This window comes from Lemur catta, chromosome 14 (assembly GCF_020740605.2).
Source record: "Lemur catta isolate mLemCat1 chromosome 14, mLemCat1.pri, whole genome shotgun sequence".
NCBI classification, from domain to species: domain Eukaryota; kingdom Metazoa; phylum Chordata; class Mammalia; order Primates; family Lemuridae; genus Lemur; species Lemur catta.
Window position 1 is genome coordinate 29962299 of NC_059141.1, and position 15919 is coordinate 29978217.

Below are 15919 nucleotides of genomic sequence, written 5' to 3' on the forward strand. Positions count from 1 at the left end.
GAGTGGGGGGGGTGGCGGGGGGAGAGACCCGGAACTGTAGGGAAAATGTTGCTCAATAGAAACTATAGTCTTAGGTACATCAACATAACCATTATCAAATCTTGGCCTATAGGAAGGGACCCTTTGACCTTCTGTTTCCACCTTCTATGGACTGAACCCTATCAGAAGCCAGAGGCAGGACACCTGGTGGATGCAGTGCTTAGTGGTCAGCCTTCTGGGCTCAGAGCAGAGATGATGAAGTGTGGACAGTGGATCTGAAGGGCACACAGAGACTATCTGGCACACATTTTTTCTCACATTCACATCTGAAATCATCTTATAATAAATGGCATGTCATTTTTTAATTGGCAGCATTCTTTTTCTTAGTGTTCTATTAAAAATGGCATGTATTACAATTGATAAAGCCTTAGGCTCAATGAAAAACTGTAATAAAGGCCCAGTCTGTGTACAGCAGAATGCAAGGTACTCAGGATTTACAGAAATACAGACATATGGAACAGTATTCTTGTCTCCTGTCCAGGGAAGGGAACAGGAGTAGTAAGTGAAAAATATATTAAGAGTGCAGCCCAACTGACAAATGAACATTTTACAACTGAATATGTAAGGCTTGACTGATTGATTGAGGACTGGACCAGAGGTCATGTTCATCGCCCATAGTGTGAGTACGACACCTGCAACCAGTTTCATTGCTGCTCAGTTGTGGTCATACTGTAGCATTATACCCTACTTGAGGGCCAGAAGGAATACAGAAACTTTGAAAAGTATCCATAGTAGAGTCACAAAGATAATAATATCTTTGAGGAAAGGTATATCACAGTGGGTCCTCTAAGACTCAGATGCAAGATGTATTGGGGGGAAATGACAGTAAGGGGGGAAGGGGACGGTGCAGGGGTCAGTGGGAAGAACCTCTGAGTCAGGTCCAGGGTGAGGAGGAGGAGGAGGATTGGGTAGGAAGAGCCTTAGCTCTGTGCAGCTCTGAGAAACTCTCAGTCATTCCGGTGGGGACCCCAGCACAGAGATTGCTTGTTGATGGAGCCCCACACTGGACAGAAATGGCCTGGTCATAGCTCTCCTGCAGGCACCTGGCAGTGGCCCAAAGAGAACGTGCTTTTGGTGACAGTGTGGTAGATTCTGAAAGTGTCCTGCTGGACATGCTCAGCTAACTGCACTCCTCACAGCAGGTGATCACTCAAAGGGACATTGAAGCAGTGTGCTCCCACGGCTGCCACAAAAGCTTAGAAAATGACTAATGTTTTGGTTTGGCTGAGGCATAATTTGGGTGTTTTTTCTCCCACTATCATAAAAATGTATTACAGCTAAAAGCTACTGAGATCATAGACGATGGAGACCAAATCCATGGGCATGGGTTCAAATCAATGGGATTACCATTAAGCAGCTGTGTGACTTTGGACAATTCACTTCATCTCTCTGAGCCTCAGTTTTCTCATTTGTAAAATAGGGAGGATGATAATAGTACTTTCCCTATAGGATTGTTGGGAGGATTAAATGAGATGCTCATGTAAAGCACCATGCCTGGCACGTTGTAAACATGCAATAAACATATCATTAGGGCCCCCGTTTCCTTTACTATACCAATGCAGCCATCTAAAGGGAACTTGCAGTCTTAAAATGCACTTACGCAAAATGGTGACGAGTAACTCTCCATCTCAGCTGGGAATAGCATAAAAAGAAACAATCAACAAATATGTAGTTGGGGAAGAGAGAATTATCTGATGATGAGAGCAATATACAGTACTCATTTCCCCGTGTGGAAGCACAGAGAGTTTGGAGGCCTCCTTCAATGTAGAGGACTTGAAAGGAGATAAAAATGTTTCTGTTCAGGAGTTCATATGTGGTCTTGGTGACTAGGGGACCACAGCCGACCTCTCAGCTCCATGGCTTTCTTACAACTTCAAAGAACAATTTTCCTTAGTTCCTGCCTAATGCTTACAGCTGCAGGGCTTTGATGAACTTACCCCAAGTTTTGTCCCTCCCGTGACCTCTGGCTCACCACATTCAAACTTTTCCCTGTTTCACATTTTAAAAGCAGCCATAAAGGCAGGCCAAAGTCCTCTCCGTTTTAAAGCAAGAAGCCTACTTTAGCCATATTAAAGTTACTGAGTGTTCATCATATACTGACAGCAAGCAGTTAGCAAATACAACGAGAGATACCATGAATAATAGCAACACAAGGTAAAATACTTAAGAATAAACTCAAGAAATATGTAAGAGCCTTATGAAGAACATAGAATACTTCTAAGAAAGCAGACTTACATATGGATTTATTATTATTATTATCATTAGATAAGAAGCCTAAACATCTTTAAAATGTCAATTTCCCGTAGATTAATATGTAAACTTGAACGTGATTGCAATAAAGTACCGACAGAATTTTGGGGTGTAGAAACTAGAAAAACTGATTCTAAAGTTCCGACGGAAAATGACAGTGAATTTGGGGGCTGGAAGAATGCACGGTTGTATGTTTCAGAGAGAGAGAAAAAGAAGAAGAATGCTTTCATGAAGAGGTACAACTTGAAATGGCTAAATACAGAGTCTCCCAAAAGAATGCTGGCAGCACAGTGCAAAACAATGTAAATGATGTGGAGGGAGCTGTCTCTAGGTAACCAGAGGGACTCCCCAGTAAAAGGCCCGAATCTTCTGACCAGCACTTCAGTTGACAGTTGCTGCCTTTGAGTTGGGTGGTCATGTGATCGTGGTGGGGCCGAAGACTCTAAACCTTTGATCCATATATTCTTTTGTTCCCACGCACAATGATTACAATGAGGATGATTCTTCTCCAAATCAAGACAGGGATAGGGCCCTTGTGCATTGATTTTCAGATGTGGGGAGAGAAAGGAAGGGAAGACTGTCAGGGTGAGATTTCCCAGAAGGATGAGATGTCAAAGTTTATGCTTAACTGTGTATAAGTATTCCTTGGCAGTGCCACGGGATGAAATACCAGCATTTGGAAGCATTTATTTTCCTCTCTTCTTAACCCTTCCCATTACTGCCCAAGGCTCTGGAAAGCTCTCAATTTAAAAAAAAAAAAAAAGCAAAACAACTCATACCCCCCCCACCCCTCCACCCCCAGGCACTCACAGAGGATTGGAGCATTTTGAAAACATGCCAGTAGCAGTTGTAGCCTAGAGGAAAGAGGACATTTAGGACAGTCTTGTCTTTAATTCCTTCGGGCACACCACTGGTCTCAACCCTATGCATATGCAAACCATATCTTAGATGGGTTTGAATGTTTCTGCAAAGCCCTGTTAAAATCCTCAAAGGTGAACCCTCGGGAAAATCTGGAGGATGAAACGACTTCCAGTAACTGTGAATGGCTGGCACCTAGAGTGTTATAAAAGCTTTTGGTGAAGCGCCCAGAATGAAGCAGGACCTCAGTGTATGATGGGGAACATGTGTCTGAAAGTAAGAAGGCTGCCTTAAGAAGGCTAGGTTAGATGCATTTTGAAGGCTGGAGAACTGTCTCTCCTTTTTTTTTTTTTCTTTTTTTTTGTAAGCAGGACAATTAGCTTCCTGGGACCAGCTGGTAGGACATAAGAGGGGAGGGGCCAGCAAGGGCATTTGGCCTACATACAGCCTCAAGTTCCCAGCAGCCTCAAAATTTGGTTACTACTTAGTGGTAAATTTGTTCAAAAGAGCAGAGTTTATTAGCCATGCAGTTTCATTTTCCATTAAAATAACAACAAACAACACAACTGCTGTTTAATGTCTAACTGATCTTGAATTTTAATCTTGTTCAGAAAATAATCTAGGCCAGGTGCAGAGTGGCTTACATCTGTAATCCTAGCACTCTGGGAGGCCAAGGCAGGAGGATCCCTGGATGTCAGGAGTTTGAGACCAGCCTGAGCAACAGTGAGACGCCGTCTCTACCAAAAATAGAAAAAATTAGCTGGATGTCATGGTGCACACCTGTAGTCCCAGCTACTAAGGAGACTGAGGCAGGAGGATCACTTAAGCGTAGGGGTTTGAGGTTGCGGTGAGCTACAATGACGCCACTGCACTCTACCCAGGGCAACTGTACTCTACCAAGGGAGACAGAGTGAGACTCTATCTCAAAAAAAAGAAAAAAAAAATTAAGTAAAACCATTTAGACATGACTGGTGTGTTATTTTGGTAATGCAATTTTATAAAATTAAATATCAGTAACATAAAACTTTCTGGTTTTTTTTTTTTTTTTTTTTTTTTTTGAGGCAGAGTCCCACTCTGTCACCTTGGCTAGAGTGCCCTGGCATCAGCCTAGCTCACACCAACCTCCAACTCCTGGGCTCCAGCGATCCTCCTGCCTCAGCCTCCCGAGTAGCTGGGACTACAGGCATGTTGCCACCATGCCCGGCTAATTTTTTCTATATATATTTTTAGCTGTCCATATAATTTCTATTTTTAGTAGAGACGGGGTCTTGCTCTTGCTCAGGCTGGTCTCGAACTCCTGAGCTCAAATGATCCGCCCGCCTCGGCCTCCCAGAGTGCTAGGATTACAGGCATGACCAACTGCACCCGGCCCAACTGGGAGAATTTAAATCTGGCTTATATTTTAGGTGATATTAAATTGGTGTCAATTTTCTTAGGTGTGATAAATAGTGTTGTGGTTATGGAAGAAAATGTACCTATCCCTAGTTGCTGCATATGAATTATTTTGGGGCAAATGTCATGAGGTCTACAATTTACTTTCAAATAATTCATAAGAAAGTCATCTCTATACAGAAAAACAGGAAAGCAAATGCGGCAGAGTGCTAACAAGCGGCGGTGAATCTAGCTGAGGGATATACAGCTATTCATTGTGTCATTGCACTACACTTTGAACTTTTCTGCAGATTTGAAGATTTTCTAAATTAAAAGGTTGGAGAAAAACTAACTGGATCACACCTCCATTTACAAACATAAAAAGGTCATAAAGAAGGGGAGAAAAGTGAAAGAGACGGGGCCACTGCCTCCGTGTTCCCAGCGCAAAGTGTGGAGGAGGCAGCCGTTTGGCGAGGTTGCCTGGGCCCGGCCTCCCTCTCCCGGGCGCTGCGCGGGGACTTCCAGCAAGGGAAGCCACCTACGTTGCTTCGGTTTCCCGGGCCCCACAATTAACCTTAAAATGTTTTCTAAATGATCTGAATTGTGGTGAGAGTATGTGGTTCTGGAGAAGGTAGTCATGGTGATTAAATGGTGAGATTTTAAAAATAACACCGCAAGTGTTACATGTACGCGGAGAGGACTGTGAACGTGGCAGGTGGCAGCACCGCGCCCCGGGAGATGCTCCGGGCGGTGCATGTGCTCGGTGCTCGGTGCACGGTGCTCGGTGCTCCATGCACCACGCGATGCTCCGGGAGCCGAGCCCCGGCGGCCGCGGGCGCGCACAGGGTTAACGTGGCCGGGCGCGGGGGCCCGCGCGTCCCCTGCCCGCCCACATTCCGTCGCTGAATGGAGCGGGTGGTCTGATGCCGGTGGGGTGATTTCGCCGCTCAGCGTCCGACCTTCCCACTGGCCGGGCCCGCGCCCCTCCCGGGCCGGCCCGCGCTCCGGAGTCACGTTACCTTCGCTGCTATTCACGGGTGACAAAGCGGGACATTAAGAAGTCTGTGGGCGTCGCAGAAACTAGAAATGCGGGGCGTGGAACGTGGGGACAATTACCGTGGCTCTGAAGGCCCCTGTCGCCCAGCCTTGTAATCTGACCCTTTCCGTGATGTTACAGGGGGCCTGTGTTTGCAGATGTTTCTGTCTGAATTTTGGAAATAAAGCGTCCTACAACTTCAGAAATGTGTTTGTGTGCCCTTTCATTAAATCCATATTAACCAAACAGAAAGGAGACACTTATATTGATTTGTCTTTGTCTAGCTGTATAAAGCATAATTTACAAAATATAGACCTTTTTTAATAATAGGAGAAAAACTAGGTTTTAAGTCTATGGAGACCTAAGTGAAAATATGTTTTCACAAATAATGGTCCCGAACCAAGTCCAGTCATTTAACCTTCCCTTGTGACAAGCCACATTTGGCAATTTTTTATTTGATAGCTTCAGCTGGCAATATTTCTTAAAGTATTTTATAAAATATATAAAACATAATACAGTGTAAATGCTTCATATTATTTATGTGACCCAATGACCATGAAAATTAGAAAAAGTGTGATTAAGTAGGTGTCTGTCCATTTTGCATTGATGTAACAGAATACCTGAGACTGGGTCATTCGTAAAGAAAAGAGGTTTATTTCTTAGAGTTCTGGAGGCTGGAAGTCCAGCATCAGGGGACGGCAGCTGGCTGGCTTCTGGTGAGGGTGTCCTGCTGTTCCTCATCAGGTGAGGGAAGGCACCACCCTGCACTGAGAGCCAAACTGGCTTTCATAGCAGACCCACTCTCCTGATAGCAAACCTACTCCTGTGATAACCCATTAGTTCATTAATCCATTAAACCCATTAATCCATGAGTAGTTAATCCATTCATGAGGGCTGGGACTACAGGCATGCACCCCCACACCTGACTAATTTTTACATTATTTCTAGAAATGGGGTCTTGCTAAATTGTCCAGGCTGGTCTCCTACTCCTAGCCTCAAATGATCCTCCTGTCTTGGCCTCCCAAAGTTCTGGGATTACAGGCATGAGCCACCACTTCTGGTCTAATACTGTTTTATATTTATACTGTTAATACTGTTGGGAATTAAGTTTCAACATGAGTTTTGGAGGGGACAAACATTCAAACTCTAGCAGTGTTAATAAATAAATTACCACTGGAGAAAGAAAATTGGCATGCACAGGAGTAAAAGGAAATGTCCAAGTAGAAAATTAATTCACTCCTTCAATTATTACTAGAGAGCTCATGGTGGCCCAGGCTCTGGGGATTGGAGGCTAAGTGGGCCGTTGGTCCTGCCTTCAGGGATGTCCAGTCCCCCCCTGAGGAAGAGTGTTGAATAAAGTGACCCGTATTGCCAAGGCTAAGTACCAGGTGCTGCAGGAGCCCTCAGGGTCAGGGTCAGGGTCATGGGTGTGTGGAGATGGGGGAAGGAGAATCTGGGCAGGTTTCTTGAAGGAAGAAATACTGAGCTGAAACCTGAAGAAAGAATAGAAGTTAGACCAGTGGTTGCTCAACTCTGCTGGACATTAGAATCACCTGGGGAGCTTTAAAACCTCCCTACATGGCTGAGTGTGGTGGCTCATGCCTGTAATCCCAGCACTTGGGGAGGCTGAGGCGACAGCAAGATCCTGTCTCTACAAAAAAATTTAAAAAATCAGCCAGGTGTGGTAGGACCGCTTGAGCCCAGGAGTTCAAGGCTGCAGTGAGACGTGATGGCACCATAACACTCCAGCCTGGGTGACACAGTGAGATCCTGTGGCGTAAAAGTCTGGCATCAGTATTTTTTTTAAAAAAGATTCCAGGTGATTCCAATGTACAGCGAAGTTTGGGGAACTACTAAGGCAAAGGGAAGGAAGTTGATGTTTTTAGGTTTTCTGAAGGAAAACATGTGTCCAGCAGGCATGTAGTAGGTGCTAACAATTGTTCTTTGCTTCCTTCTTCTCCTTTGCACGGCCTTGCCTCTAGTACGCACTCAGGAAGGTTTACTGAAGTTAGAGCAAAAGCGAATCGAAATTAGGATGTATCAGAAAACCAGGCCTCTTCCTCGAGAGTGCCTTGTAGCACTCACTGTGGACTAACTGGTGTCTAAAGCTTACAATAGCAGGTTCTCACCTAAAGAGGACTTAAAATGCAGCATTTTGGTGGCTGGGGGAAAAAAATCACTCTTCTCTCAATTCATGTGCTCCATCTTCAGTCACTGCTGTAATTGGAACTACATAGGTGACAGTCCAAGGAATTTTGTTTCTATCTTCAAATGGCTTCCCCTCTTTATGAAAAAAGCACAAGGCCTGCCAAAATTTTGAGTATGCTAATCATGAAAGGTCAAGAACAGCGTAAGGAAGAGCCCACACAAGAAAGAATATTCCTTCCTGTGAGTGGAGGTGGACAACTGTGGGGGTGGAAGCTAAGGCTCTCTCTCCACCCAGGGGCCACCGTTTAGCCCGCTGTCCTCAGAGTGCAGAAGGCTTTGCCGTCCTCCCGTCCTAGCTCAGCGCTCTGTGAGACCCTGCTCTCTAATGTACCTTGGCACGAAACGGCCTCTTGCAATTTATCTTGTTTTAAATAGTCATTCCAAGCCTACAGGGCCTTTAAAAGGGAGACAGGAAAGAAAACCTCTTTTAATCCAGGCTGAGACAGCCTGCAATTTCATTAGCTCACAGACCACAGGGTGTGAGCTCCTTTTTTTAAGGAGAGGGAGTGCTGTTCTCTAAGAGACCTATGGAGGATTTTACTGAAGAACGTGATGTCGCACCACTCGCACCACTCGTGGAGGGCGTCAGGGAGTGAAATCCCCACGTTGGCTCTATCTTATTAACCTCTAAGAACCTTTCCTTCTCTCTGTAGCAAAGCAGGAAAGCCAATGCCAGGCGTTTATTCTGCCTCTTGTTCCTCTCCTGAAGCACTGGGTCCACTGTGACACTATAGGACTAACAAGGCCAGTCTTGTGACTTGGATTCCAGGCACAAAGACTCTCAAATGCAGGGGACTCTGAGGGGCCAGGGCCAGGAATGGGTGTGGAGGGAAAGGACTTTTTTCCTTACTCCCATATCACGGGCTGTAAGGTGTGTGCCCTGCAGCCACCCAGCGGTGACCAGCACAAAGCCCTGAACAGTGGAGGTGAAACTGAGAAGCAAGCCACAAGCAAAGCCATTGAGGAGGGTGGAGAGTACACTTACCGGGAATGTATGTAACTGCGGATCGGAGCAGACTCTGCAAGGGTAGCTGGGAGCTCTGGCTCAGCCCTGAAAATCAATCAGGCTCTTCCAAATATCCTTCCTCTTGGGCCTGGAGAGGGAACGCCTCCTCACATTTACATGCAGTTTATAATTTGCCAAGTGTTTTCACAGACGTTACCTCATCTGAGCCTCTCAGCTACCCTTTGAGGTCACCAGGGCATACACGATTTTTTCCCCCCTCTTTTAACAGCGTGGGAAACTGAGGCTCCGAGTGAGTTAGTAACTTGAGGGAAGGAGCTGCCCCCTGGAACCCAGATCTGAGTCTAAAGGGCTCTTTCCATTCCCTGGAATTCTTCACACCTGGGCCGAGCATTACCTGTATCTGAATCACCAAGGAGGCTCGTGAAAAATACAGATTTCTGGGCCCTACTCTGACCTTTTGAAAATGACCCTCTGAAATGACCCTCTGAAGCAACACTTGGGAGACGATGTTTGAGGGGCAGATTCCCCAGGTGTTTCTGATAAGAATCACTCTGGTAACTGCAACACATGTCAACTTTGGATCTAAGCCAAAGCCAGCCTCATGCTTAATGGGGGAACACCGGAAACATTTCTTTTAAGAACCACATAAGACTGGCCACTATATCACTATTTAATATTGTTCTGTAAGAACCAGCTGATGCTATTAGTCAACGGGAAAAAAAAGTTAAAGAGTCTTAAAGGAGAAAGTAAAATTATTTTTACTTCCAATTGATGTTATCTGAAAAACTGAAGAAAATCAACTGAAAAACCATTTCAAACAATAAGAAAATTCAGTAAGAGCGGTGGTTATACAATTAATAAATAAAAATTAATGACCTTCCTGTTTATACATAAAAAGCAATTATAAGATATAATGGCAGATTATAAGATCCCATTTTATGATAATAACAAAAAATATATATGAGCTGGATATGGTGGAGTGTGCTTATAGTCTCAGCTACTTGGGAGGCTGAGGCGGGAGGATCACTTGAACCCAGGAGTTCCAGACCAGCCTGGGCAATATAGGGAGACCCCATTTCTAAAAAAAAAAAAAAAAAAAAAGCAAACTATATCTATATATAATAACTAAGAATAAATTTAACAACTAGAAGAAAATATTTAATGTTACTTAGAGACATAAAATAAGACTGGAACCAATAAAATATCACACACTATTCTTACTAAGTATTATACATACTAAGTTCTTACTAAGTATTTACTAAGGGGATACTAGCCATATCACATACATATTATAAGGCTACTGTTATTAAAACAGCAATACTGGCAAATAAACAGATTAATTAATGGAATGGAAGACAGAGTCCAGAAATGGTCCCAAATACCCAGTATATGATAAAGGTAATTGCTATGGATTGAATTGTGTCCCTCTAAAATTTATATACGTTGAAGCCCTAATCCCCAACATGATGCTATTTGGGAGGTCAGTAGGTTTAGATGAGGTCTTGAGGGTTGGTAACCTTATAAGAAGAACCACCAGAGAACCCTGCCACCTTCCTGGCCCCTCCCTCTCCTGCCATGTGAGGACGCAGTGAAAAGGAAGCCATGTGCAAGCCAGGGGAAGAGTCCTTACCAGAACCTGACCCTGCTGGTACCTGATCTCAGACTGCCAGTCTCTGGAACTATGAGAAAATAAATGTCTGTTGTTTCTTTGTTCACCGAGTCTACGGTATTTGGTTCTGGCAGCTCAAGCTCAAATACAATTATATTATGTAATTGTAAAAAAGATGATGACTTTGCAACAGCTGGGGAGCCATCTAGGAAAAATAGAGTGGACCTAAACCTTATTCCTTACATCAAAAGACGCTTCAGATGAGTCAAATATGTAATAGCAGAAAGTGAAACCGCAAAACTACAGGAAGAAAACATGGAACAATTTCACTAATCTTGGTATAGAGAAGCCTTAAGTATAACACAAAACCCAGAAGTTTTGAAAGAAAAGATTTATAAATTCCACTTGGTAACAATTTAACCTATCTGCAAACAAAATTAAAAGATAAATGCCAAACTGAAAAATATTCACAACACACAGACAAGGAATGGATTTTCTTAACACATGAAAAGCTCTTCAAAATCAAGACACGAAACATAAGCAACCCTATAGAAAATGAACAAGATACAGAAAGTGAAATAAAAATGGCATTAAAGAAGAGAAATGCAAATTAGCTATACTGTGAAACCCTTATTATCTCTCATACTAGTCAAGATAAAGGAATGATATTCAAAATATTTAACACCCATGCAATGACCAGTTAGAACAAACTGCAGGCTCCTTCTGTTGGTATCAATCCTTTGGTTGCTGGATTGTAAGGGAACTAGAGCCTGTGACACCTAAGAGAAGGGCACTTGGGGGGCTTGATGCAGCCAGTGGTTACCAGTGGGTGCAAAAATATGCTGATCTGGCCAAGCACAGTGGCTTACACCTGTAATCGCTGTGCTTTAAGAGGCCAAGGATCACTTGAGGCCAGGAGTTTGAGACAAGCCTGGGCAACATAGCAAGACCTTGTCTCTACCAAAAAAAGAAAAAAGAAAAAATTAAAAAATTAGCCAGGCATGGTGGTACACACCTGTCTGTAGTCCCACCCACTTGGGAGGGGCTTGAGTCCAGGAGTTCAAGGTTGCAGTGAGCTATGATTGAGCCAGCTTGGGCAATAGAGCAAGACTCTGTCTCTAAAAAAAAAAAAAAAAAAAATGGTTGATCTTTTGATAACCTCTATGTGTCTTGCATCATTGGGAAACAACCTCTAAAGGAAAACTGAGCAATACCTGTCTAAATTTTAAATGGAGATACCCTTTGAGTAAAAAGACCCATGACAAGGAAATACATCCCAGTGTTATTTGAAAAGGCAAAGTTATAAATAGCACAACTGTCCATTAATAGGGGGGTAGTTCTGGAAATTATTGTGCATTCATGCACCAGAAAATTGGAATCATGAACAGAATGAGCCAGTCCTGAGTGTACTGATCAAGATAGATTGAATGGAATACAAAAGGCAAGGTTCAGAACAGTGTGGGTAGTATGCTACCATTGTAAAAAATAAATATAGAGGAAATACAAACACATAGGCTTGTTTGCACATAGGCTATCTCTGAGGGAAAGAAATGCCAAGAAGTGGCAATGGTGGTCTGAGGAGGAGATGCGGGTGGCCAGAGACAAAGGGATGGAGCGAAACCTCACTTTCCACACTGTAGTCATATTTAGAATTTTGTGCTATATGCACTCATGTAAAAATATAATTTGTTTAAAGATGAGATATGAGTTAGGTTCTTTTAAGCTTAAGTCTACAAAAATGTGACCAAAACCAGACTGATCTTCTCCCCCAAACCTGCTCTGCCCTCAGTCTTCCCGTTCCTAGTTAATGGCCTCTCCATCCTTCCAGCTGTTCCAGACAGAAACCTTGAAGTCATCATCCTCTCTTCCTCCAGCTGCCCACACCCAACCCATGGGTCTCTCTGCTTTCACCCTTGAACGCCAGCAGCACCCACAGTCTATTTTCAGCTCAGGATCCAGAGCGATCCTGTTGAAGCTTAAGTCAAACCATGTCACTCTTTTTACTCAAACCCCTGCAGTGGCCCCCATGTCACTTGGAGGAAAAAGCTAAAGTCCTTAAAGTGTCTAGCTTGACCCTAAGTGACCTGCCTCTGCACCCCTGTGACACCATTTCCCACTCTACTCCTGGTCACTCTGCTCTGGCCACTCTAGCCTTCTCCAGAACACACAGGCGTGCTCCCCCCAGAGCCTTTGCAGTTGCTGTTCTGTGCCTGGAATCTTCTCCCAGCACCCACATGACTTCCTCCCCTACTTCCTCTACAATTGTCCAGAGGTCATTGCATCATCCCCTTTTCCTCCACCTCATTCCCAATCCTTACCCTGCTCTATTTTTCACCATGGCACTAATCACATTCTAAGTTGAATATAATTTACTTCTATTTATTGTCAGCCTCCCCTGACACTAGAAGGTAAGCTTCACAGGGATGGATTCAACTGATGTAGCCCCAGTGTCTAGAACAGTGCTTGGCATATAGAAGGTGCACAATAAACACTCGCTAATTGAGTGCATGGGCTTATATGATCTTTACTCAATTCTTTTAAAGTTACTCATCATTACATGGAGAGAGCAAGAGCTAATAGTGGCACTACCAGCAATAACAATAAGTTATTTAATAAATCTACTCCCAGCAATAACAATAATATCAATAATCATAGTTATTTTTAAAATTCACCACCAGCAGTAACAATAGTATCAGTAACCACAATTATTTCTCAAACCACTAGACTCCCAGTTATACCAATAAGCACGATTGCCATGTATCAAGTCCCTGCACTAGGAGCCAGATAACCCACATGGAAGATATTCAATCTGCCTTCCAGATGAGGGAACTAGGGCTCAACAGTTAAAGAAAGGCCGGGCACGGTGGCTCATGCCTGTAATCGTAGCCCTCTGGGAGCTCTGGGAGGCCGAGGCGGGTGGAGTACTTGAGGTCAGGAGTTAGAGACCAGCCTGAGCGAGACCTCGTCTCTACTAAAAATAGAAAGAAATAATCTGGCCAACTAAAATACATATAGAAAAAATTAGCCAGGCATGGTGGTGCATGCCTGTAGTCCCAGCTACTCGGGAGGCTGAGGCAGGAGGATCGCTTGAACCCAGGAGTTTGAGGTTGCTGTGAGCTAGGCTGACACCACAGCACTCACTCTAGCCTGGGCAACAGAGGGAGACTCTGTCTCAAAAAAAAAAAAAAACACACACAAAAAAAAACAGTTAAAGAAACTTGTCCAAGGCCCAGGGCCAATAAGTGGAGGGTCTTTTCCTGTTCTCTTTTTCGCTGTGTTCAGAAAAGTCTCCTACATGTGCTGTGCTTCCAGCGTGCAGTAAATCAGCCCTGAGGAGACGGGACTCTTTCCTCATGGATCCTAGGAAAGTCAGTGGTTGTCTGTATCACACACAGAGATGCAGGATGAGTGGGTCTTTTCTTCCATTTTTCTGACACTTCTGCTCTCAGATCGTGCTTAATAATCACTATGCGCCTCTCCTGGAATCACCACTCCCTCCCCACCCCTGACTGCGGATTCAGTTGGAGGAGCTCTTTGTCCCTAAAGGCAGAAAACTGCTCCAACTTGCTTTCAAAGAGTCTCGGACCAAGGAAGAAGGCGATGAAAATCTAACTGTGTTTGCCTTGGTGCCTCCCCTCTTGAAGCCAATGCTTAGAAGGACGGTTTTACTTAGAATCCCTAATCAGCTGACTTATAAACTGCCCGATTCGAGGAGCAGATGGATTCTGGATGAAGCTGTAATCCAAAGGCTGAAACTGATTTCGGTTGACAGTTTCAACCCCACATATTTGTCAATAGTGGGGACTCTTCTGAGGAATGTCCCGTTCAGGAAAGAGGAGAATGTTTCTGTTCTGACCACCGAATAAAGGGAAAATAAATCGAGGCAGAAGTGACTTGACCGAAATTTAATAGATTTTAAAATAAAAAAGCTAACAGATTCCAATGGAAGCGAATATAGTCGATTTGTATTTATAGACAGGGATTAAACAAACTAATCCGAAGGGAGTCTGTGCAGGCAATTGTTTGGGAGCAAGATAGACCCCTCTGCGTGCAAAGAATTGTGAATGAACGAAGACCCATGGCTCAGTGGGCAGGCGGGGCAGGGGGGGAGACCACCAGTCTGAATAATCAGACATTCACATTTCCCACTGTTTTGTTCCATTGTATCCAAATGTGAGAAGCTGTTTTCCAGTCCCCCACATACAAAGCTCTTTATTGGACTTTATTGTGGCATGATCCTGGCTGCTTCACTCCAACTGCCAGCCTCAGAAGGAGTTTTGCTTGATGGTGTCTGGCAGCTTGGCTTTGCCCCCAAGTAGATTTATGAGCTGTGAAAGATGTTCAAATTAACGCCCTAAGCATTCCTGATAGGATTAGAGACCCACATTTGCATACCACCCTGCCGCACCACACCATCTTTGTGTCTTCCCAGCCCTTCTGGGTGGGGTTTGGAGAGGGCGAGGAGGAGGTGAGCCCTGCACAGTTCTCCCAGCTGGCAGCACAAAGGGTCACCGTGTGATTCCAGATGATGTTACTTAGCATTTAACATCTTCTGATGGCAGTGTCTCCCAATCAAAAGGACTGAACTGGAGGGGTAAATGCACCCACTTTGAGGGCTGAATGCCTGTCCGTGACTCTCACACAGAGAAAGCCTGTCTCCTCTTTGGGAGGACTGACTCCTTCAACCGCCCTGACAAGCCCTTGGGGTGGGCCTTCCAACACCCATTTGAGTCGCGATAATTACTGACTGTTCTGATAGTAATGGTAAAGCATATTCATTGTAGATGATTTGAAAAATGCTGAAAAGTACAACAAAGTAAAAATTACCCATCATCTCATTACTTAGAAATAATTTACCATTAATATTTTGGTGTAGTTATTTACAGTCTGTTATCTATGCGTAGAGACAGGTAATGTGTTCATTTTGTCTTAATAAAGCAAGATCATATTATGTATCCCAAATCTTTTAATATTACAGCCAAAGCATTTTTTCATGTTACTGAGTATCTTTTGCAGAAAGGTTACTTTTAATGGCTGTGGCAGTGTGTCAGCATATAATGTGTTTTACTTTAGGGAACAACAGGCATAAACAAGTGTGTGCCACACAAACACGATGCAGTGTTAAGACTCTCCCCCTGAATTTATGCTGCCTGATACCAAAACATATTATAATGTTATAGTAATTAACATATGTGCTACTATTACATGGATAAACAGTGAAAATTATTGAAACAGAATAAAAAATGATATTTCAAATCAATGGGAGAAAAATGAATTATGTAATAAGTGGTGCTATTACCAATGATTAACTATTTAGGGAAAAATTAAAATTAAGTTAAATCTTTATACCATATTCTAAAATAAATTCTAAATGAACTGAAGAGTCAAATATTTTAAGAAAAAATAGAACTAGAAGATGGCAAAGATGAATATTTATATGATCTCAGATGATCCTAATGATCTCAAGATGAGGAAGCATAAAGGCACAATAAGAGATATGATTACACAAAAAGTTTAAATTTGATATGTAAAAAATATATAAATACTAAATAGATTAAAAATATGACAAGAAAAAAGTTCA